At 40.4% G+C, this 26,010-nt stretch overlaps 1 long non-coding RNA gene across 1 annotated transcript; it reads right to left on the bottom strand.

Moving 5' to 3' along the window:
- Window positions 1-6,203: 6,203 nt before the first annotated feature.
- LOC116563443 lies at window positions 6,204-23,274 on the bottom strand. The gene is made up of 2 exons (XR_004274395.1): window positions 22,112-23,274; window positions 6,204-6,442 (listed from the first exon to the last, which is right to left on the bottom strand). It is a non-coding gene; the product is annotated as an uncharacterized LOC116563443 (long non-coding RNA).
- Window positions 23,275-26,010: the final 2,736 nt, after the last annotated feature.

Raw genomic sequence — 26,010 nt, 5'->3', positions numbered from 1 at the left:
CCATCTTTGGGCTGAACATATATATATATATTTAATGTCTTAAACCTGGTCCCTGACAACCTGAAAATAACACTTATTCCTTTCAGTTTCTCTATTTTGAGTCTTTAAAATATCAACTTAAATATTCTCCATAATATAGGAAATATTTTAATATTTACTTATATATTTAAGACAACACATCTTACATAATGTCTGACTCCAAATTAAGAGGATTTCCTCTACATTCAGTGGTGGAGAAAATTAGCTTCATAAAAGTAATTTAGGATGAGATGAAAATGTTCTGGTTCCATATTTCAAGAAAGCAAAGTAATGAGTCTCTAGGATCATTAAGCTCTAAATTAAAAATTCCTCGGCTGAAACATTATTATTATTATTTTTAAATAGTGAAAAATATATTTAAGGCCAATAATATGCTATGTAAGTTTGGGAAAAACAACTCATTAAGGGAGTGTGAATGTGACTACAATATTTAACAAGCCTATTCACTACTTAAGATGAGCTGGTTCATGATGAGTGGACGTGTTTGCTGAAGCAGAGAAGCAATAGGGAATCTAACTTGTTGAATTTTAGAAATCCCTTGTATTACTGTATGGTGCCTATGGGACATCTTTCATTCATCTATACATTCATTCATTTCACCAAGAATCTGTTAAGAGTCAGATCAATAAGAGAAGGCCGTTGCCACCCATCTGACAGAAAAATAAGGCGCATTCAGATCTTGACCCCAGTGAGGTCGGTGTAGGCATAGCGCATGAGACCTTAAGTAATTTTGAAATAGTCAAGTGCTTTCTTAACCTAGTTTCTCCCAGGACCAGACTCTGAAAAAGGGAGTACGTAAGTCGATGATTTGGGAGTTCATTCCAGAAAACACTACTGGTAAAGGGTGAAGTGAGACAGGAAGGGAAGGAAGCCACTAAGGGTGTGACAAGGATTGGATTTCCCCTGAGGCTCCTGGAGGTGAGTCTCACAAGGACACCAGATGCTGACGCAGGAGTCAGGCCTGCTGGCCCCTGGTGACTGCTGGGGACACCAGGAAGGACGGAATTGGCCACACACCGCATGGACTTAAGTTTCTCAAACTCTCTACATGACATAGAGACCCTAGGAATACTGCTTGCACTTCCCTCAGTCTTCCTAGAAACAAACAAATAAAACCAGGGTAGTTTTTCTACTTCTACCCTCTTCGGCTTTTAGTCTCGTCCCTTCCACTTCTGGTTTGGAAGATGACAGGATGAAAACAATCTTAAATGATCCGTTTTGCCTCTAATCTTCTTTCACCCAACAACTGCTATGGCAGAGGTCCTGGGATGATGTCTGGGAGCGCAGTGAGTCAATGGCAGCCTCTGCTTGGTGAGGTGGGGAAGGCGTCTGAAGAGGTGAGGCTTGAAAAGGTGAGGGGTCTGCAAGGCGTAGAGGCAGGTGCAGCTGGTCGGGGTGAAAAAAGGATTCCAGGCCCGGAATGCGCTCAGAAGAGTAAACTGCCCTTTGTGCCTGGAGCACAGGGTACCAGGATACTAGAAAAGAGGCCTAGAGTTAGATAAGGCCAGATTGCATGCTGGCGGATTAGGAAGGGTGGCTGCCAAAAAAAAAACACGCTTTCCTCTGAACTTGCTAATCATGCTGAACCCAAAGTCTCATAAAACCATGTAACAACAAGCTGGAGAGAAAGGAAGTTGTGGGTGGATAACATGGCTTAATCTTCTTTTTCCATAATAGAAAGCAATAAGTAATGAGTAATAAAGATGAATGTAAAATAACAACAAGGCTGGACGTGGGGCTCATACCTGTAATCCCAGGGCTCACTCTGGGGGGCCAAGGAGGGCGGATCACCTGAGGTCAGGGGTTTGGGAACAGCCTGGCCAACATGGTGAAACCTCATCTCTGCTAAAAATACAAAAATTATCCGGGTGTGGTGGCAGGCACATGTAATTCCAGCTACTCAGGAGGCTGAGGCAGAAGAATCGCTTGAACCAGGGAGGTGGAGGTTGCGGAGAGCTGAGATCATGCCACTGCACTGCAGCCTGGGCGACAGAGTGACACTCCGTCTCAAAAAAAATAAATAAATAAAAATAAAATAAAATTTAAAAATGACAACACCCAGCTCTTTGGGAGGCCGAGGCAGGTGGATCACGAGGTCAAGAGATCGAGACCATCCTGGTCAACGTGGTGAAACCCCGTCTCTACTAAAAATACAAAAAAATCAGCTGGGCATGGTGGCGCGTGCCTGTAATCCCAGCTACTCAGGAGGCTGAGGCAGGAGAATTGCCTGAACCCAGGAGGCGGAGGTTGCGGTGAGCCGAGATCGCGCCATTGCACTCCAGCCTGGGTAATAAGAGCGAAACTCCGTCTCAAAAAAAAAAAAAAAAAAAAAAAAGACAACAAACTATGATATTTAAAAGTAAGATCATTGAACATTGCTAAATAAGCTAAACATGATTGTAACTAGGAGCAGGATTTGGGATAGGGAGGTGGAGACAGGAAATTAATGGACAATTTGGCTTTTGAAACGATGTGAATGGCTCACATCCGTAATTCCAGAGCTTTGAAACACTGAGGCAGGAGGATCACTTGAGGCTCAGGAGTTGGCTATCAGCCTAGACAATGTACTAAGATCTCATCTCTACAAAGAAAAAAAAATTAGCCAGGCAAGGTGGCTCGCACCTATAGAATCAGCTACGTGGGAGACTGAAGCAGAAGGACTGCTTGAACCCAGGAATTCAAAGCTGTAGTGAGAACTATAATCATGCCACTCCACCCCAGCCTGGGTGGCAGAGCGAGATCCCATCTCAAACAAAACAAACAAGGAAAAACTATGAGTATGTCAAAGTTGTATAAAATACAAAGATAAATCTCTACATTTAAAACATTTTATTTGGGAAGCAAGAATTCCAATTCAGGGCAAACACACAGACGAGATGCTCTTCATTGTGTCTGAAGAACAAAGAGAAGGTTGGACATTTTACCAAAAGGAGCAATGTTACATATTGTTTTGAAAGAAAATTAATTGGCACTAGTAAAGCTTTTGCGAGCTGGCAAGCTCTGATTCGTGCGTGACTGGTGGAATTGTAGCAAGTTATTTCAGTAGCTATTAGATAAACTGGTTTCAGGCTAGAGTAGCCAGCTTCAATAGCCAGCTTGCAGTGGATTACATTATTGGAGCAATGTTTTGTGACCTGAGTGCTTTTTTCCCCCTGGCTCTTGACTCTGTTTTAGTTGGGTGTGACAAGAATGACCCAGTCTATATGACCAGCTTTTAAATATACAAGCATATGTGTTACTTTAAATAAAAGTAGAGATAATTGTTTTACAACCTCAAGGTTGAATGCCTAAATTAATGTAGTTCATCTAAAAATGTTACTTGCATGATGCTTTGTAAGGTATGTCCATTTATCACCCCTGCTTCCCTCTAAGAGAGCCATTGTGGATTCTGACTGATTGGGAAAGCTCTGAAAAGTATCCTGGCTTCCTGTAAATTTATTAGAGTTATGATCAGTAAAGAATTGTAGCTGTTTAGTGTGTTAAAAGTTTGCTGCAGCTGGGCACGGTCCTCACGCCTGTAGTCCCAGAACTTTGGAAGGCCGAGACAGGTGGATTACCTGAGGTCAGGGGTTCGAGAACAGCCTGGCCAACATGGTGAAACACCGTCTTTACTAAAAATACAAAAAATTAACTGGGTGTGGTGGCAGGCACCTGTAATCTGAGCTTCTCAGGAGGCTGAGGCAGGAGAATCACTTGAACTCAGGAGGGAGGAGGTTGCAGGGAGCCGAGATTGCACCATTGCACTGCAACCTGGGTGACAGGATGACACGCTATCTTAAAAAAAAAAAAAAAAAAAAAAAAGTTTGCTCCATTATCTGCTTAAATAATTTCTTTTCTTTTCTTTCTTTTTTTTTTTTGAGATAGAGTCTCGCTCTGTAGCCCAGGCTGGAATGCAGTGGCACGATCTCAGCTCCCTACAACCTCCGCCTCTTGGGTTCAAGCAATTCTTCTGCCTCAGCCTCCCAAGTAGGTGGGAGTACAGGTGTGCACCACCACACCCGACTAATTTTTTGTATTTTTATCAAAGATGGAGTTTCACCGTGTTAACCAGCCAGGATGATCTCCATCTCCTGACCTCGTGATCCATCCACCTTGGCCTCCTGGGTTCAAGTGATTCTCCTGCCTCAGCCTCCTGAGTAGCTGGGATTACAGGTGCCTGCAGTCATACCTGGCTAATTTTTTTTTTTTTTTTTTTTGGTATTTTTGGTAGAGGTGGGATTTCACCATGATGGCCAGGCTGGGCTTGAACTCTTGACCTCAGGTGATCCACCCACCTTGGCCTTTCAAAGTGCTAGGATTACAGGCAAGAACCACCAGCTCTGCTTAAATAATTTCTATAAACATAGTCACTTTTAAGATCACTAAAGGCTGCATTAGGAGAACAAAATTAACAGTTTGCCATTCCCTCCTTAGAATCCAGCAACTCCTTTGAAGTATTGAACTTTTTAATCTAATTGTAATTTACACGTTTGAATGCTAAAATCTGAAGGGAGAGAAGCCACTAGAAGTCTACGCTTCATTTTGAGTTTTCACAATGGAAAGGACTAAATATTAAAATGTTTTCTAAGAAAAAAAATCAACAGCCAACCACTATTGTGTGAAACTAATTTTCTAATTAATTTTCTTCTTGCCCATAGGTAAATGTTATTAACTCTTTACCAATCTCACCTCCACCCCACAACAGAAACCTTGACTGTCAGCTGAGAAAACAGAGCTGAGAGAGGCATCTTCTAACAGAAAGACAGAGCATTCTTTATTATTACTATTATATTGCATTTTTTATTTCCATAGGTTTTTGGGGAACAGGTGGTATTTGGTTACATGAGTAAGTTCCTTAGTGGTGATTTGTGAGATTTTGGTGCACCCATCACCTGAGCAGTATACATTGGTACGGAGCATTCTTTTGAAGCTCTGCTCCACGGTTTTGTCAAGCACATGTCAATGTGCTCGTGTGGGTGAGGCTTTTCTATAATGTGCACATGCGTGTGAGGCTTTCCTGTAATGACTAGAAAAGGGTTAGTGCTTTAAAGCTCTTTTATAATGTCAAATACAAATAAAGTAAATAATTTTTTTTAAGTTTCTATTTGGCCAGATGCAGTGGCTCACACCTGTAATCCAGCACTTTGGGAGGCTGAGGAGGGCAGATTGCCCGAGGTCTGGGGTTTGAGACCAGCCTGACCAGCATGGAGAAACCCCATCTCTGCTAAAAGTACAAAGTTAGCCAGGTGTGGTGGTGCATGCCTGTAATCCCAGCTACTCAGGAGGCTGAGGAAGGAGAATCACTCAAATCTGGGAAGTGGAAGTTGCAGGGAGCCGAGATAACACACCATTGCACTCCAACCTGGGCAACAAGAGTGAAATCCATCTCAAAAAAAAAAAATTTCCAAATTTCTATCTGTGGCAGTGTATCTGTCACTTACTGGACATTAGTTATCTGAAATGCAAAGATATCTCTTCATCTGGAGTGCCATGAATAATAAATAATTTGTCCATAATTTGTTACATAGTGTTTATTATCTCAGATTTAGGATAATAATGCCAACCAGGTACCAAGGGGGATAGTTGCCTGAAGCTGGTTTTCTGTGGTGTTGGTGGATTTCTACCTTGTGACCACCTCTCACACAATCCACTGGATAACTTTCAGTGCATATTTTCACAATGGCCGACCAGAGTTAATCAAAGCCACATTCTATGGCCATGAGATAGCAGGAAGCTAAGTGACCTATACAGAAACTAATGGAGTCTTACATTTCAACATTGGCTACATTTGCTCTGTTAACAAAACACGTGAATTATCTCACTCTTTGCTACCAGGTACAAAGAAATAAGAATCATGCTACAAACTCCAGTAGATTAAGAACTTTAAGAACCCCAAGTAATGCATTCTTCTGCTACTCTTTATTACCACCACAAAGAGAAAAGGAAAGAATGAACAAAAAGGAAGAGATGAAGTAACATTTTCTTTGCAATAATAATAATTAACAATTTAGGCAAGGAACAGACTTGCCAACAACATCACATTTGTATTGCAAGAGTTAAGTCTGTAGCTCCTTTTAAGACTACTGTAGCTGCCCAATGGATTCACCTTGCCCGCTGCCTAGACAGAGCCAATTTACCAAGACAAGGGACTTGCAATTGAGAAAAAAGTAATTCACACAGAGCCAGCTGTGTGGGAGCCCAAAGTTTTATTATTACTCATATCAGTCTCCCTGAACATTCAAGGATCAGAGCCTTTAAATTTGGTGGGTAGGGGCTTGGAAAGTGGGGAGTGCTGATTGTCCAGTTTGGAGGTGGAATCCCAGTGAGTTTTTCTTGCTGTTTTCCGTTCCTGGGTGGGACGGCAGAACTGGTTGAGCCAGATGACTGGTCTAGACGGTGTCAGCTGATCCATGGTGTGCAGGGTCTGCAAAAATCTCAAGTGCTGATCTTAAGTTTTACAATAGTGATGTTATCTCCAGGAACAATTTGGGGAAGTTCAGACTGTTGGAGCCAGAGGCCGCATGACCCCTAAAATGTAATTTCTAATCTTGTCTAATTTGTTAGTCCTGCAAAGACAGACTGGTCCGCAGGCAAGAAGGGAGTCTTTTTGGGAAAGGGCAATTTTGTTTCAGAGTCAAACCATGAACTGAATTCCTTCCCAAAGTTAGTTCAGCCTATGCCCAAGAATGAACATGGACAGCTTAAAGGTTAGAAGCAAGATTTTTGACACAAATGTGATTTAGAAGTATCACATCATGGTCTTATAATGCAAGGTTTATAAGATTAACAAATGACCTTATTTCCTTTAGGACAGGGGTCCCCAACCCCTGAGCCCTGGACTGGTACAGGTCTGTGGCCTGTTAGGGACTGGGCCGCCCTCTGTTAGGAACTGGGCCACACAGCAGGAGGTGAGCAGCAGGGGAGCAAGCAAAGCTTCATCAGTATTTACAGCAACTACCCGTCATGGCGTTACTGCCTGAGCTCTGTCTCCTGTCAGATCAGCAGCCGCATTACATTCTGATAGGAAGGGCCAGGCGCGGTGGCTCATGCCTATAATCCCAGCACTTTGAAAGGCCAAGGCGGGTGGATCACCTGAGGTCAGGAATTCAAGACCAGCCTGGCCAACATGGTGAAACCCCATCTCTACTAAAAATACAAAAAAAACAAAAAAACAAATTAGCTAGGCGTGGTGGTAGGAGCCTGTAATCCCAGCTACTTGGGAGGCTGAGGCAGGAAAATCACTTGAACCCGGGAGACGGAGGTTGCAATGAGCTGAGATCGAGCCATTGCACTCCAGTCTGGGCAACAAGTGCAAAACTCCGTCTCCAGAAGATAAAAATAAATTTTAAATAATTTTTTTAAAAAGATTCCCCTAGGAGCACAAATCCTACTGTGAACCGTGCATTCGAAGGATCTAGACTGTGTGCTCCTTATGAGAATCTAATGTCTGATGATTTATCATTGTCTCCCATCATCCCCAGATGGGACCCATTGCAGGGAAACAAGCCCAGGGCTCCCACTGATTCCGTGTTATGATGAGTTGCATAATTATTTCATTATATATCACACTGTGATCGTACTAGAAATAAATTGCACAATTGCGTTTGAATTTTCCCGACACCATCTCTCCCACCCTGGTTTGTGGCAAAGTTGTCCCCCACAAAACGAATCACCTGTGCCAAAAAGACTGGGGACCACTGCTTTCCGCACTATCCCTAAAATTTGCAGCCTGTGTCACTAGGGGGCAGAGGTCTACTGCTTCAAGTAATCTAATACCCTCCTTTCTTGAGACCCAATTTTAACCAGGAATTTTCCAGAAATATATGTGTATGCTCATTAAAATGGCTAGACATAACAGGCTTGAAAAGTACGTAAGCCACCTTAAGAGCCTGTGCCTGGAAGGAGATTTGTGTCTGTCTGTTCCCTGCTGTGCCTGGATCCTAGGGATGATCTGACACTAATTAGCTGCTTAACAAACATTGGTGGAGTGGATGGAGAATGAATAGAAGGAGTCTTCCTGAAGTGGGTATAATATGGTATTCTCAATAATCACAACTTCTATCATTCTCAACAATAAATTACCGTATTCTACTCACGGACTTTTTGTCTTAGAGGAAAATCCCTCAACAGACTTGTTTTATTCCATGAACATTCAGTCTGACCTGCATTCCAGAGTCCCTCCGGGGAAAGTGAATTGGCCATGTTTGGAATATGTACTCCTTCAAGGGTTCCAATGAGGATTAAAGTAAAAATGTTAATTTGTATTTCCAGCAGTCCCCAATGCATTAGGGAGAGGGGCAGATAGGAAAGGGTAAGAATGGCTCTGTGGCAAGAATAACATTGTTACACTCAGTAGGCGTGGAAACCAGCAGTTTCTAGTTTCTTTTGCCAACATATGCTAAGTGCTGACTGCAGGTTCCTTTTTATCCTGTTGGGTAGGCCTCACTTTTCTTACTTTAAAATGAGGACAATATTACCTGCGTCCTAGGGTCATTATATCAATGAGCTGCCACCTGTAAACTGCCTAGCACGGTACTTAGCAACTCTCACGCAGCTTTAATGAATATTCTAGACTGGGAGTAGATACACAATACACTCTGGGAGTGTCTTAGTCAATTTCGGATGCTGTAGCAGAACGTCTTAGATGCAGTAATGAACAACAGCAAGTGCTCATTGTCCTGGAGCCTGGGAAGTCTGAGATCAAGGGACCAGCAGATTTGGTGTCTGCTTCATAGATGGTGACTTCCAGCTGTGTCTTTACATGGCTGAAGAGGGCAAACTCCCTCTGGCCTCTTTAATGTGGGTACTAATCCCCTCCCTGAGGGCTCTGCCCTCATGACTTAATCACTTCCTCAAAGGCCCCACCTCTTCCAACTATCACATTGGAGATTAAGTTTCAACATATAATTTGGGGAACACAAATACTCAAACCATAGCGGGGGTACTCAGTAACTTTGCTCACATGAAAATTCTAGTTAAGTGATGGAACTGAACTTTGACCCCAGGTCCACCAATTTCAAACCCATACCTTTTAAATTGTCCTGCAATACTAGCTCTTTTTGTATTAAGAAAACCTTTTATGACTTGTTGTCCCCATCAAAATGTTACTCTTCCATCTTCTGTTTACAGTTTCATCTGCTTTGCTCCTTTTGAATTTTCTTTGAGTGCCTCTTAACTTTTCTGAGTTTGCATATTCTTTAACATCTAATAGAAGTCCTGCACCATCTCTACCTCCCCAAAAAATGCCGGATAAAAAGGTTACATACTCACCAAAATCTTGCATAGAATATAAACTATAAAAGTCTACTCTAAATCTTCTTTTTCTAAAGACTTTATTTTTATAAAAATCACTTTTCAATGTTCAATTGGTACCTCAATAAGAAATATGCCAAAAGCAAAAGTATTTAATATCTGTTTTAAATTTAAAAAAAAATTTTTTTTGAAACAGAATCTCACTGTATTGCTCAGGCTGAAATGCAGTGGCACCATCGTGGCTCACTGCAGCCTTCACCTCCCAGTTCAAGTGATTTTCCTGCCTCACCGTCCCAAGTAGCTGGGATTACAGGCATGTGCCACAACGCCCAGCTAATTTTTTTTTTTTTTTAATTTTTAGTAGAGATGGGGTTTCGCCATGCTGGCCAGGCTGGTCTCAAACTCCTGACCTCAAGTGATCCACCTGCCTCAGCCTCCCAAAGTCCTGGGATATTAGACGTGAGCCGCCATCCCCAGCCTAAATTTTAAATTTTCTAAGAACTCCAGCTTGTAGAAAAATTGAAATACAGAGCAAAGCAAAATGAGTTAGCAATTACTTTTTTCCCCTAGGGATTAAAGATAACTAGTATACAAAATTAAGTATGCCTTCTGAAATATAGGTTGAATCATGTCACATATATAATTTTATACGTTTTCAAGTAGCATTATATAAAAACATTTCTCAATTTTATGCATGAAAATAACTGCATTAGACACCCTAAAATATGAACATTTTCCAGTTTAGGTTGTTTTTCATTTTTTTGAGATAAATTTTTGAATATTTGATGTTGCTCTTTGAATTAGTCACAGTATGAGATCACTGAATCTAATGTATGCTTTTTAAAAGGCTTGTTGCTACATTCTGACAAACTGTCTTCCCAAATGAAAACATTGCTTTCAATTTTCTGTAGGCAATTCATGCATGTGTAAATAGATGCACAATTTTCTTACACACAAATTTCAATTTTTATAATTTTGTTAAATAACACCAGCATAACAGCTTAAATTTCAGTTTCCGTGTATGTGTAGCAAAAAAATTGACCTTGTCCTTAGAGTTACTCTCTAAAACCCTGGAATTTCTGGAATGATAGGAGTGCCTTTGTTTTTCATGTTCACCATCCTGCAGACCAGACCTACTGGTTTATGCTAGCAAGTTGACTCATGGCAGTTCCATTGGGCCATGTGATATCAGCCCAATCTTTGTAGGGGGAGACTGAGTTCAACCATGGGGTAATCAATCAATCAATCATGCCTACAAATGAAGCCCCAGTAAAAACTCTGGACAAGCCGGGCGCGGTGGCTCAAGCCTGTAATCCCAGCACTTTGGGAGGCCGAGGCGGGTGGATCACGAGGTCAAGAGATCGAGACCATCCTGGTCAACATGGTGAAACCCCGTCTCTACTAAAAATACAAAAAATTAGCTGGGCATGGTGGTGCGTGCCTGTAATCCCAGCTACTCAGGAGGCTGAGGCAGGAGAATTGCCTGAACCCAGGAGGCGGAAGTTGCGGTGAGCCGAGATCGCGCCATTGCACTCCAGCCTGGGTAACAAGAGTGAAACTCCGTCTCAAAAAAAAAAACTCTGGACGTTGAAGTTAGGGACGCTTTTCTGGTTGGCAATACTGAGCATATTGTCATACCTCAATGCCAAGAGAGGAGCATGTCCTGCAGTCAATTTGCATTTGGAACCTTTCCTTAAATATTCAATACATGATAATATATCAGAATTAACCAGTCCCTATAGAGGGACATATGTACAAATATGATCCTTAGAATAAGGACACAATAAAAGCACCAAACAATGATTTATTTGTATTATGATTTTCAGTTTTCAGTATTTTTACATTCCTTGTGTTATTCACTACTGAAGACGTTCCTGAGGCTGACCTGCCTCTGGGGGCAGTCACTGTCCATTGCTTTTTCTAGAGTTTGCTTTTCTTTCTTTGTCTGAATACTCAAAAAGTAGGTCAAATCAATTTAGTGCCAGACTTAACGCTACAGGACTGTCAACCTTCAACCCTCTCGGAGAATAAGAATAAGCTGAAGAGCTTAAAAATAATACTGCAGAGGCTTGGGTCCCACCCACAGAGGTTCCAATTCAATGCTGAGGTACAGCCTCGGCATCAGTATTTTTAGGGTTCCTTAGGTGATGCTAAAGTACAGTCAGGAGCAAGAGTCAGGGCTCTCACGTATGATAAATTCAAGAATTAAAATCTAAGGCTCTAAGTGAAGTAAAGTAAGTTAGCACCTACTTTTCAAAAATAACCATACTTCATATGTTTAAAATGGTTATTTAATATTTAATGTAAATGCTTCATCAATGAAATTAACTAAATAAGGCTTACCTGTGTAGCCCCGGCACTTGTATGAAACAAAGCTGATGTAGACAGTAAGCCTGGGAGTTGGGCCTCGGTGGCTCACACCTGTAATCCCAGCATTGTGGGAGGCCGAAGTGGGAGGATTACTTGAAGTCAGGAGTTTAAGACCAGCCTGGCCAACATGGTGAAACCCCAATTCTACTAACAATACAAAAATTAGCCAGGTCCAGTGGCATGCACCTGTAGTCCCAGCTACTTGGCAGGCTGAGGCAGGAGAATCCCTTGAACCCAGGAAGTGGAGGTTGTAGTGAGCTGAGATCACGGCACTGCACTCCAGCCTGGGCGTCTCAAAAAAAAAAAAAAAAAAAAAAAAGTAAGGCTGGGAGAAGCACACTTCCAAATTGGTGGGATAAGGACCTCTGAATATCTGTTCCTCCAGATAGCAATGTGAACAGTTTCAACATGGTCAGAATCAACATCTTCACAACTCTGAAAATTAGCCAGAGGCTCACAACCATCTGAGAAATATTTATTCGAGAGCATAGTTGAATTTCAGCAGAAACTGAGCTTCATGGTGTTGTAAGCCGCCTTATTTCCATCCCTCTCTGCCCAGCCCCATGGCAGCCTTGAAAGGCCACAGCCTAGCAGCTGTTCCTGCTTTGAAAGTCAGCAGCCTCTGAGGGAGCAGGACAATGACAGTGCTCCCAGCAAGCCTGATCTCAAGATAGAGTTGCGGAAAGCAAGAGCCTGGCCACAAATACTAAAAGGAAAATCCAGGGAATGAGATATCCATAGGAGACTTTGAAAACGTACAAGATATCTTAGGAAAAATGAAGACCCACACATGTACAAGGCTGTGTACATAACCAGTAAAGTCTTGAAAAGTCTCAAGTCTCTCACCTGGAGGTGACCTTGAGGACTTAGGCAAACAGGAAGTCAAGTTTAAGGCAGAGCTGCAAAATGCCAGAGCATTGCCGGCGTGCCTCACTATATACTCAGAGCCCTTGTGAGAGCAGCAGACATTGGCTCAAGGCCTTCAGGGAAGCTTCTGTGGAATCATTAACTGACCCCTAAGCTAACCAGGCCCAAACTTCAGAGGCCACAGAGAACAAAGAACAGAGACTACAGAATTAGTTTGGAAAAGGCTGTAAACAAACAAAACAACAACAGACCTGGGGAACTGAGGCGGAAAAACTGATTTTAAGAGTTGCCACGTTATATTAATGTTTTCATTAATAGATTTTCTTTTGTAGAGCCATTTTACGTTTAATAAAAAATTAAGCAGCTAATAGAGAGTTCACACAGATCCCTGTTCCTTTTTTTTCTTCCTTCTTTCTTTCTCTCTCTCTTTCTTTTTCTTTCTTTCTTTCTTTCTTTCTTTCTTTCTTTCTTTCTTTCTTTCTTTCTTTCTTTCTTTCTTTCTTTCTTTCTCTCCCACTCTCTCTCTCTCTCTCTCTCTCTCTCTCTTTCTCTCTCTTTCTTTCTTTCTTTTTTTGAGGAGTTTTGCTCTGTTGCCCAGGCTGGAATATAGTGTTGCAATCTCGGCTCACTGCAACCTCCACCTCCCAGGTTCAAGCAGTTTTCCTGCCTCAGCCTCTTGAGTAGCTGAGACTACAGGTACCTACCACCACGCCCAGCCAATTTTGGTATTTTTAGTAGAGATGGGTTTTCACCATGTTGGCCAGGATGGTCTCAAATTCCTGAGCTCAAGCGATTCTCCTGCCTCAGCCTCCCAAAGTGCTGGAATTAGAGGCATGAGCCACCACACCAGGCCAGCTCCCCTGTTCTTAACAATGAATTAGTGTGATATATGTGTTACAATTGATGAGCCAATATTGATATGTTATTATTAACTGAAGACCGTAATCTACATTAGGGTTCACTCTTTTTATTTATTTATTGTTTTCCTTTTTGGTGCAGGGTCTCCAGCCATTGCTCAGGCTGATGTGCGGTGACATAGTCATAGCTCACTGCAGCCTCAAACTTCTGGGTTCAAGCAATCCTCCTGCCTCAGCCTCCTGAATAGCTAGGATCACAGGTGTATGCACCACCACACCTCGCTAACTTTCTTTTTCTTTCTAGAAATGAGGTCTCATTATGTTGCCCAGGTGTTCTTGAACTCCTGGGCTCAAGCAATCTTCCCACTTCAGCCTCCCAAAGTGTTGGGATTAAAGGCATGAACCACCACACCTGGCCCTTTTGTTTATTTTTCATTTGTTTTTAAATTTTTTGGACTCCTGGCAAGCTGTGAAAGGTTTCCTCTTTACATTCTATGGGTTTTGACAAATGTCTAATGACGTGAATCTGCCATTATCGTATTATACAGAATAGCTTCACTGCCCTAAAACTCCACTGTGCTCCACCTATTCATTCTTCTTCCCTTCACTGTGAAATACTAACAACCGCTGATTTTTTTACTGATTTTTTCTTTACTCCTCCTCCAGCAACTTGTTTGTCCATCCTCAAGAGTGCACAGCTCAGGTGGGGTCTGACCACTCTCTGTTCCAAAAAGGTCAAAACAAGGGTACTCTCGATACTGTGAAAATGACCACATTGCCCAGAGCAACCTACAGATTCAATGCAATTCCCATAAAAAAATGCCAACATTATTTTTTCACAGAATTAGAAAAAATAAACAATCCTAAATTTCACATGGAACCAAAAAAGAGCCCACATAGCCAAAGCAATCATAAGCCATAAAGAACAAATCTGGAGGCATCACATTACCAGACTTCAAGTTACACTACAAGGCTATAGTTACCAAAACAGCATGGTACTGGTATACAAACAAGCACATAGACCAATGGAACAGAATAGAGAACCCAGAAATAATGCCAAATACAACCAAACAATCTTTGACAAAGCATGCCAAAGCATAAATTGGGTATTTAATCAGTGGTGCTGGGATAATGGCAAGTGACATGTAGAAGAATAAAACTGGATCCTCACCTCTCCCCTTATACAAAAAAAGTGGATCAAAGACTGAACGCTAAGTCTCAAAACCATAAAAATTCTAGAAGATAACCTTAGAAAAACTCATGCGGACATCAGCGTAGGCAAAGAATTCATGACTAAAACCCCAAAAGCAAATGCAACTAAACCAAAAATAAATAGGACCTGATTAAATTAAAAAGCTTCTGCACAGCAAAATAAATAATCATCAGATTAAACAGACAAACCACAAAATGGGAGAAAAATATTTGTAAACTATGCATCCAACAAAGAACTAATATCCAGAAGCTACAAGGAACTCAAACAAATCAGCAGGAAAAAAGGCAAATAATCCCATCAAAAAGCAGGCAAATAACATGAACAAACATTTCCTCAAAGAAGATACACAATCATTGCTTCTGTGGTCGCAATGTAAGACAGAGAAAGATACACAAATGGCCAAGAAACATATGAAAAAATGTTCAACATCACTAATCAGGGAAATGTAAAGTAAAACCACAATTAGATGCCTGCTTACCCCTGGAAGAATGGTCATTATTAAAAAGTCAAAAAAACAATAGATGTTGGTGTGGTTAAAGGGATTGTTTACACACTGCTGGTGGGAATGTAATTAGTACAAACTCTATGGGAAACGGTATGGAGATTCCTTAAAGAACTAAAGGTAGTTCAACCACCTGATCCAGCAATCCATACACTATTAGGTCTCTACCCAAATGAAAAAGAAGTCATTATGTGAAAAATACATGTTTTTTGCAGCCCAATTCACAATTGCAAAGATGTGGAACCAACCTAATTGTTCATCAACCAATGAGTGAATAAAGAAAATATGCTATATATACACCATGGAATACGACTCAGCCATACAAAGGAACGGAATAATGTCTTTTGCAGCAACTTGGATGGAGCTGGAAGTCACTATTCTAAGTGAATTAACTCAGGAATGGAAAACCAAACACCATATGTTCTCACTTACAAGTGGGTGGGGAGCTATGAATTCGTAAAGGTATGCAGAGTGATACAATGGACTTTGTAGACTCAGAAGTGGGAGAGGAAGGACGGATGCAACATAAAAAAGTACATATTAGGTACAATGCACTCTATTCTGGTGGCAGTACACTAAAACCTCAGAATTTACCACTATATAATTCATCCACGTAACCAAAAACCACGTGTACTACAAAAGCTATTGAAATAAACAATAATAATAATAATAATAAAAGAAGGGTTCTCTGCCCAGGGCACAAAGCTGACCTGGGCACACCAGGGGAGGAACCACCTACTCTCAGGCCTGAAGGAGGTGCTGCTGGGCTGCCAGCACTTTAGGAAGGAACCAGAGCCAAGCCACACTCACTGGCATGGGGTAAGGGGCAAGGGCAGGGTGGGGGCCGGGAGTGACACAGTCCCATCTGTCCCGGCACGGTGCCATTCTCATACGCAATGAGTAGTCAGTGCACACATGTTGGCCCTCAACTCACAAAGCACATACATGGAAATGGAAATGGTTTGGGGAGGCTGGAGGGTGGCCCTCCAGCTAGCTTTGGGCCTCCTGATCACATGTGGGCTTGTTCCTGCTGTAGCCAGGAGTTGTGGGCATAGGACATGGTGTTCCGGGTGTCCATGTAGCTGTCCATTCACATCAGGATGCGCTTCTGCTCGAAATTGTCCAGCGATCCCCCACCCCACCTTCTCGATGCGCTTCCAGAAGCACCTGTCTGCAGATGCCATGCAATCTGCACCTTCACTTGCTCCATGACCAGCCCCAGGTCAAACCTGCTGCTTGAGCCCCTGAAATCCAAGCAGAAGCCACCCTCCATGGCTCTGCAAAGTCAACCAGACCGAGGCTGCCTGCGCCCACCTGATCTTTTCACTGTTCCACAGTTTTGCTTTCCCTAGAATGCCATGTAGTTGGGGCCATACAGTATTTAGCCTTCTCACACTGGCTTCTTTCACTCAGCAATATGTGTTTAAGGTTTCTCCTGTCTTTTCTTGGTTTAATGGCTTCTTTTCTTTTTTTTTTTTTTTTTGAGACAGACTTTCGCTGTTGTTACCCAGGCTGGAGTGCAATGGCGCGATCTCGGCTCACCGCAACCTCCGCCTCCTGGGTTCAGGCAATTCTCCTGCCTCAGCCTCCTGAGTAGCTGGATTACAGGCACGCGCCACCATGCCCAGCTAATGTTTTGTATTTTTAGTAGAGACGGGGTTTCACCATGTTGACCAGGATGGTCTCGATCTCTTGACCTCGTGATCCACCCGCCTCGGCCTCCCAAAGTGCTGGGATTACAGGCTTGAGCCACTGTGCCCGGCCTATTTTCTTTTTATTATTAAATAATATGCTATTTTATGGATGTACCATACTTTGTTTATCCATTTACCTATGGAAGAATATATTGTTTGATTCTAGTTCTTTGCAATTATGAATATAAACATTTGTGTATAAGTTGTGTAAGTAGCATAAACATGTAAACAGCAGACACTGGGGACTCCAATGAGGAGGAGAGAGAGGGGAACATGAATTGAAAAACTACTGATTGGGTATTGTGTCCATGATTTGGGTGACAGGTTCAGCAGAAGCCCAAACCTCAGCATTACACAATATATCCATATAAAAATCAGCATATATATCCCCAAATCAAAATTGTTTTAAATGCCATGGTGGGGAGCAAATTAAGAACATAAGTTTTTAACTCATTTGGGGAAATACTTCGGAACGTAATTGTTGAATTACATGGTTAGATTATGTTTTGCTTTGTAAGAAACTACTAAACTGTCTTCCAAGGTGGCTATACCATTTTGCAAGCACACTAGTGAAGAATGAGAGTTCCTGTTGCTCCACATTCTTGTCAGCACTTGGTATGGTCAGATGTTTAGATTTTAGCAATTTTAGTATGTGTGTCATAATATGCCACTTGTTTTAATTTGCAATTCTCTAATGGCATGTGATGTTGAGTATTGTTTTCTATGCTTATTTGCCATCTGTCTATATTCTTTGATGAGGTGTTCTGTTCAGATTTTTGGGGGAGCCCATTTTTAAATTGAGTTGTTTGCTTCTTTATGGTCAAGCTTAAGAGTTCTTTGAGCTGGGCATGCTGGCTCATTCCTGTAATCCCAACACTTTGGGAGGCTGAGACATGTGGACCACTTGAGCCCAGAAATTTGACACCAGCCTGGGCAACATAATGAGACTCCACAAAACTACAAAAACTACAAAGAAATTAGTTGTACTCCCGGTTACTTGGGAGATCACTTGAGCCCAAGAGGCAGAGGTTACACTGAACCAAGATTGCACCACTACACTCCAAGCTGGGCAACAGATGAGACCCTGTCTCAAATAAAGGGGGGTGGGTTATTTGTATATATTTTGGTTGCAAGTTCTTTATCAGATATATGTTCCATAAACATTGTCACCCACTCTGAAGCTTGTCTTTTCATTCTCTTAACAGTATTTTTCACAAACCAGACATTTTAAATTTTAACAAAGTCCAATTTATTCATTTTTTTTCTTTCATGGATAGTGCTTTTGGTGTTGCACCAAGTCATCTCTCATTTAGATTTTCTCTGTTATCTTCTAGAAGTTATAAAAATATAAAGTTTCTATGGTTTACCTTTAGGTCTATGATCCATTTTGAGTTAATTTTTTGTGAAAGGTCTAAAGTTTGTATCTAGATTTATTCATGTATTTTACATGAGGCATCTAGTTGTTCCAGCTGTCTTTTTCTGGTTTTGATATTAAGAAAATGCTACCTCATAGAATGAATTCAGAAGAATTCCCTCTATTTCTGTTTTCTGGAAGAGAATGTAAATAATTGCTATTATTTCTCACTTAATTCTTTGGTAGAACTTACCAGTAAAACCATCTGGGCCTGATGCTGTCGTGTTGGAAGCTTATTGGTTGTTTATTTAATTCCTTTAATAAATAAGACCTAATCATAATACCTATATTTCCCTGAATGAGTTTTGTTAGATTATGCCTTTCAAAAAAAATTGTCCATTTCATCTAGGTTATCAAATTTGTGGGCATAGAATTGTTTATAATATTCCTTTACTATTCCTTTTATGACCATGGTATCAGTAGTGATGGCTGCTCTTTTATTTCTTATATTAATATTTTGTACTTTTTCTTTTTGTCTTGGTTAGCCTGGCTACAGTTTTATCAATTTAATTGATCTTCTCACAGAAACAGCTTTTGGTTTTGTTGATTTTCTGCTTTCAATTTCATTATTTTATGGTCTAATTTTATTTCTTTTCTTCTGCTTGCTTTAGGTTTATATTCTTCTTTCTCTAGTTTCCTACGATGAGAGCTTAGATTATTGAATTTTGATCTTCTTCTTTTTTACCATGTGTATTGAATGCTGTAAATTTTCATATAAACGTTGTGTTTACTACATTCCTCAGATTTTATTAAGTTGAATTATTATTTTATTTAGTTTGAAATACATTTTAATTTCTCTTGTGACTCTTCATTTGACCTATGTGTTATTTAGAATTGCATTGTTTGGTCTTCAAATACTTAGAATTTTTCAGTTATATTTCTATTGTTGACTTCTAGTTTAATTCTATTATGATGTAAGAATATATGTTGTGTGATTTATATTTGTTGAAATTTCTTAAGGTGTTTTATGACTCAGAATATGATTTATCATCACCATAGTCATGGTAAGTGTTCCATGTGAGACTGAAAATAATGTACATTCAGCTGTTGTTGAATGATGTGCTCTTTAAATGTCAATTTGATCCTGTTTATTGATAGATGTCTTCAGTTGAACTATATCCTTGCTGAATTTCTGCCTGCTTAATCTGTCAGTTACAATAGAGAGATTGTAACTGACAGAAAGTCTTCAAATATAATCATAGGTTTGTCTATTTTTTCTATTAGTTTCAGTCCCGTATAACGCGACACTTTGCTGTTGGCACATACACATTAAAGGTGTTATATCATCTTGGATAATTGATTCCTTTACCACTATGTAATTATGCTCTTTATTCTGGATAAATATCTATCCCAGCTTTCTTTTGTTTAGTGTTTGCATGACATATTTTTCTCCATCCTTTTAATATATCTGTGTCATCACAAAGTGGATTTCATGTATGCAACATATAATTGAGAGATTTTTTTAACCCACTCCATCTGTCTCTATTTCTTAGCTGGCATATTTAGACCATTCACATTTAAAGAGATTGATATAGGTGAGTTAATATCTACTCTATTTGTTACTGTTTTGTATTTCTGGAATTTGTTCTTTTTTTCAGTCATGCCCTTTTTTTCTGCACTATAATATTTTACATGCTCACTTTTCAACAAAAATGGTTATGAGACATGCAAATAAACAGGAAAGTACAGCCTATGCATAGGAAAAAATAGTTAACAGAAACTTTTTCCAAGGAAGCTCAGATATTGTACTTTATTGCTAATATAGTACTGATATAGCACTTTACTGCTAAAAGACTTTAAATCTGCTATTATAAATACATCAAAAACCTATAGAATACAATTCCTCAAGAAATAATGTATGACAACGTTGCCTTACCAGATGAGGAATATCAATAAACAGAGAGAAATTGTAGAAATGAACCAAATAGGAATTCTGGAGTTGAGAAGCATAGTAACCAAAAGAAAAAATTCACAGAAAAGACTCAACAGCAGACCTGAATGGCATAAGAAAGACTCAGAAAAGTTGAAGATACTCAAAGGAGATTATTCAAACTGAGGAAGACAAAGAATAAGGATAAAGAAAATAAAGAAAGCCTCAGAAACCTGTGTAACACCATCAAACATACCAGCATACATGTAATGGAGTTCCTTAGAAAGGAGAGGAAGAAAAAAGGGAGGCAAAAATAATATTTAGAGAAATAAAGCTGAAAATTATGTTATTATTAAATTTTATTATTTTATTATTAAATTTTAGAAAAATTCATGTAAAAAATTTATCTAGACAACTAAGAAACTACAAATTCCAAACGGGACAAATTTAAATAAATTTACATTATAGTCAAACTGCATCATAGTCAAACTGTTAAAAGACAAAGACAAAAATAGAACCTTGAAAGCAGCAAGAGAAAAATGATACATTATATACAAATGATTCTCAATGAGATTAACAGTTGATTTATCATCCAAAACTATAAATGTCAGAAGACAGTGGGAGGACATATGTAAAAGTGCTGAAAGAGGACAACTGCCAACCAAAAATTCTGTATGCAGCAAGGCTGTTCTTCAAAATGTAGAAGAAATGAAGATATTTCCAGACAAACAAATGAAAATTTATCACTAGCAACCCTGCTGTACAAGAAATACTAAAGGAAGCCCTTCAGGCTGAAATGAAGGACATTAGACGGTAACTCAAATTCACATGAAGAAATAAAAAGGGCTGATACAGGTAACCACATAAGCAAACATAAGAGACAGTATACATATAACCCTTTTCTTCTGCAATCTGATTTAAAAGATAATTGCATATAGCAATAATTTTTAAAATGTATTGATGAGTTTGTCATGTATAAGGTAATTTGAATGCTAATCACAGCACAAAGGAGGTGGGGGAGGAAAGAGTATTGTTTTTGTATGCTACTGAAATTAAGATATTTTAAATTAGGATGCTAGTTGTAATATCCAGGGCACCACTGAAAAAATAACTCCAAAATATATGTTTTTAAAAAAACAACCAAGAAGTAAAATGTAAAATAGTGAGTAAAATAGTGAAAAGTCAATCAAGAAGTTTCTAGAAGTAAAGTATATTTTTAATGATTAAAGCATCAATCAGGAAAACATAATTAGAGACAAGGAAATAATTTAATAAGGAATAGGTAAATTCATATAGACAGAAAGGTTGCCAGAGGCTGGCAGGAGAAAATGGGCATAAATCTTCTTTTGAGTTAATTATAAAATGTCTAAAATTCAAATACACTTTTAATCTACTATATCTGTGAATACACTTAAAACTACTAAACGGTACATCTTAAAAGAGTAGATTTTGCACCATATGAGTTATATCACAAGAAAGTTGTTTTTTTCTTTTAAAGCTGACTTCCGGGATGTTGCTATAGTCCTGTTATTAACTTTAAGGTAAATAAGAGAGTCTGGGATAGCATATGTATAAAGTCAGCTTCATTGTTCTCAATGATTCTGGTCTTAGACACTTTGAATAAAACTGACTCCATTCATCTTTGGTAAATAATAGCTAACGGCCTAAATAATAGCTAATGGTTGCCACATGTTTTAGTTGTTGACTAGGAGTAAGAGAGCAAGACATGGAAAACTTACACCTTCTGTAGAGAAAAACATACCGAACCAGTGATTGAAAGACCAACTGTTTGCCTGGTATTACCTTACAATCTCCCTAAGTCACATCTCACTGAGAAGCTGATTTTCTTCCCAGTCATTTACTGGGGAAAAAGGAGGCTGAGGGTCTGCTGGGATTCTAAGAGGCCTCCAGAGCTCACCATTTTTCGTGGGCGTTGCTTGTGATTGAGATTTTATCAACAGCATATTTTCAACTATGTGACAAATAGCCGGATGCCAAGTACTGCTCTATAAAAGGCACACCTACAAGAAGTAACATACTTGAAACTTACTTACCTTCATGAAAATGAATTTCTAGATTTCTAGAATATGTGGAAGTACAGAAATCCTGGACACGAATATACACATCTACATAATATGTCATGTGCATTGGAGGCTTCCTTATTTCCCTTGCTAACTGTCTCCACTGGTTTTAATACCAAAGTTGTTTAGCTATCATGTCATAAACCTGGCAGAGAAGTGAATTTATATTTGGAAAAAGGTCATGTGATGATGCTGTGTTATGAAAATATCTTCTGTTGCAAGAGTCGACTATGTACTATATCCTATTTTGCAGTTGTAATGGTAGAGGGAGCAGTATTTTGATGTCTCTCGGTTGTCTGTAAAAATCAACAATCCAAGTGGCTTCAAGGTTTCTATTAATTTTTTATGAGCACTAGTCATCCACTAAGATTTCAACTAATAGTGGAACCATCTGATACATTGGAAATAATAGTTCTGTACTCACTAATAATTTGATAATAGAACTTTTTACATTGCTGCATGTTTACAATCAAAGCAATGGTAAATCAAACTTTGTATACAAACTACTGTGTTTTAGGAAGTAGAATCCCTCATGAGGTAGACTTATCATCATTTAGTCTGCAATTCAGCAGAAGGTTATTGCAAAAAGCAACATTCTAGATCTAAAATGTGAATCTCTGGCTTCCATCACGCTCTGCCCAAATGCAGCCTCCCACGAGCTCATACAATCCCCTCTATCTAAACCCTTCCCCTTTCCTAAATCTCTACTATGCTTTTGTTTCATCACAGCATTATTCCCAAAACAATATTACTACCATTTTGCTTAATTTTGTATTCCTTTCCATCTCCACTATGAAACTTTATATGCAGACATTTTCTTGTTCACTAACACTGAGGAGACTGGCACCTGCACACAGTGAGCACACAGAACATTATTTGCTGCGTGAATAAATAAAAGTTCACTTGAGGCTGTGAACACAAAAAGTAGTAACCTTTCGTAACTCCCTAGCAATGAGGAAATGTGAAAATAAGTGAATCATAGTTCTTCACCAGGTTGGAATTTGGTCTGGCTTCCAGCCTCAGGCAAAATTTTGTCTTCTCTCAGGGCTTGCTTGTGAACATCCCTGACTCTAGTCTAGAGGGTTCTGCTTGTCAGGTTCAGGTTTTCTGAAACCCAAACATGTGACATGGATTGCAGAAAGTCTCAGATTCTAATAAAAGATTTAATGCAAGTTGATTTGTTTAAGCTCAGAGAGGAACAGAAACAGACAGAGGTGCAATTCGCAGCAGTTCATATTTGGTAAAGAGAGTGACGGATTCTATCTAAATGCTTGTGTTATTTTAAACCTCTCTCAAAACTGCACACTATTTTAAAACCTAGTGGTAAGTGACGCTTGCCTGGTACAATCCCATCTGCTTCTTTCTGCCTTTCAGAGCAGCTGTGTGTTGCTACAGGAAATTACAAACTGAGTTGAATGGTTTCACTTTAAATTCATGACCACAAAACTGAAATGGGCCCTCATTGCTGCCCAGGAATCCTACTGTTTCTTTAGTAAGATGATGTTCCCATTTCCCCAGGCAACAGTTTCCAACTTTTTTTCTTTTCTAATTTCTTACCCAGAGTTGTCTCATTGAGACTCTAAAAGCCATGAAATTAAGCACCTTTCTGCCTTTCACCACCATTCTAAACACCTAGCCCTGCCTTCCCCAACCCTTTCTCATTCAGTTATAGGAGAAGAGATATTTTTCATTGTTACAGGCTGTTAAGTTCCAGCCCACAACCCCCAACACCCCCAACTACCAAATTCATATGTTGAAATTCTAACCGCTTAGTATCTCAGAATGGGGCTGTATTTGGAGACAGGGTGTTTAAAGAGGTAAAGTTAAAATGAGGTCATGAGGGTAGGCTCTACTCCAATAGGCTTGGTGCCTTACAAGGAGGAAATTTGAGCACAGACGCACACAAAGGGGAGGTGATGTGAAGACCTGGGAGAAGACACCACCTGCAAGCCGAGGGATGAAGTCTGCATAGATGCTTCCCTCGCAGCCCTCAGAAAGAACCAACCCCACCAACACCTTGATCTTGGACCTTCAGCCTCTAGAACTGTGACACAGTTCATGCTTGCTGTCCATGTTACCCAGTTTGGGTACCTGATTACGACAGCCCCAGCAAACTGACACACCCCTAGTATCAAGGGACAATCTCATTATCTGCAGTTTGGTGCATCTCTGTACCTGTCTCCCCTAGGCAGCGCCTTCTTCTGTCTACTGTCTCTTGAATCACCAATCTCTTCCTGTTTTCCAGATTACTCCTCGCCATTGTAGAAACCATCTCTTGATCCAGCCACCACTGAAATGTTTTCTGTCTACACGTGTGCTGACTTGGCCTCCTCGGTTCACCTTTCCCCTGAGGAAATCCAGTCTAGCTCCAGCCTTGATCACACCACCCAGCCTTGCCAAGCCCATTGGCTTCCCTGCCTCTCTGTGCAGTGGGAACGTCTCTCCCTCGTCTTGGGCAATCTCTCAGTAGCATCCAACACAGCTGCCCCATCCCACTCCAGAGGCACTCTCTCCCTTAGCTCCTGGGCACCACCTTCTGTTATTCTCCTCCTACCTGGTTGATCTTCCTTAATCTTCTTTGCCAGCTTTCTTCAGGAATAGACCCTTGATGCTGTTTTCTCTCTACACATTCCTCATAGGTGGTTTCATCTTATATTATGTCTTAAATATCAACTATATCAGATGCCTGTTAAATTTATCATTTTAGCCCAGAACACTCCTCTGAAGTCCAGACTCATATGTTTGACTGCTTCCTTGCCTCTTCTATTTAAATATCTCCGTAAACATCCAAACTGGAATGATTCATTTTTTACCCCTAAGCATACCCCTCTTCCCCAATCTTTCCCACCGTCCTTCTAATATCTCAGATCAAAGCCTCGTGATCTATCTTGATCCCTATCTGTTATTACCCACTATATCCAATCAATCAGTAAATTCTGTCGATTTTGCCCCTAAAACATTTCTGGAATCATCTACCACCCTCTCTCCCACTACCATTCACTGGCGTAGGTCACCGGTTCTTCTCATTACAGGGTTTATAATTATGTCAACAACTTACTAACAGGTCTCTCCCCTACTCAAATCAGTTTGCACACAGAAACCAGAGTAAAATTCTTAGTACCTAAATTGGATCGTGTCATTTCCCTCCTTCAAATCCTCAAGCAGCTTCTCGGTGCACATAAATTAAAACCCTAACTCACAGAACGCAATGCCAATGCCCACCTGGATGGCCTCTTTCCTGCCCCTCTGTCTGTCTCAGGCTCCAGACGGGTTCCTTGGTCCCTTTCAGCAGTCCATGGTCACGCTGCACACTGCCAGCTTCTTTGCTTCCTGCAAGGCTGGGTTTATATGTTGCCTTCTCAGAGAGGACTTTCCTGGCCATCCTCCATGGCAGGTTTCCCTCTGTTTCTCTTTCCCAGTGCCCTGATTTGGTTTTCTCTTCATTGCATGTGTCACCATTTTTAGTCATTTTGTTTATGCCATTATGATTTTTATCATCTCCTCCACCAGACTGTAAGTTACACAAAGGTACGGACCACGTTTATCCAGCTTATCATTTTAACCCTGGTCCCTGTCACAGAGTCTAGTGAGTAACACATCATGAGTCACAAAGGGCACATATTATAGAAAATGCAAGAATAGGGCCGGGCGCGGTGGCTCAAGCCTGTAATCCCAGCACTTTGGGAGGCCGAGGCGGGTGGATCACGAGGTCAAGAGATCGAGACCATCCTGGTCAACATGGTGAAACCCCGTCTCTACTAAAAATACAAAAATTAGCTGGGCGTGGTAGCGCGTGCCTATAATCCCAGCTACTCAGGAGGCTGAGGCAGGAGAATTGCCTGAACCCAGGAGGCAGAGGTTGCAGTGAGCCA

This window comes from Sapajus apella, unplaced genomic scaffold, assembly GCF_009761245.1.
Source record: "Sapajus apella isolate SASKATOON/1434 unplaced genomic scaffold, GSC_monkey_1.0 scaffold35, whole genome shotgun sequence".
In the NCBI taxonomy this organism is placed as follows: domain Eukaryota; kingdom Metazoa; phylum Chordata; class Mammalia; order Primates; family Cebidae; genus Sapajus; species Sapajus apella.
Note: the sequence above shows the minus strand (reverse complement) of the source record. Positions and strands in the feature narration are given on the sequence as shown.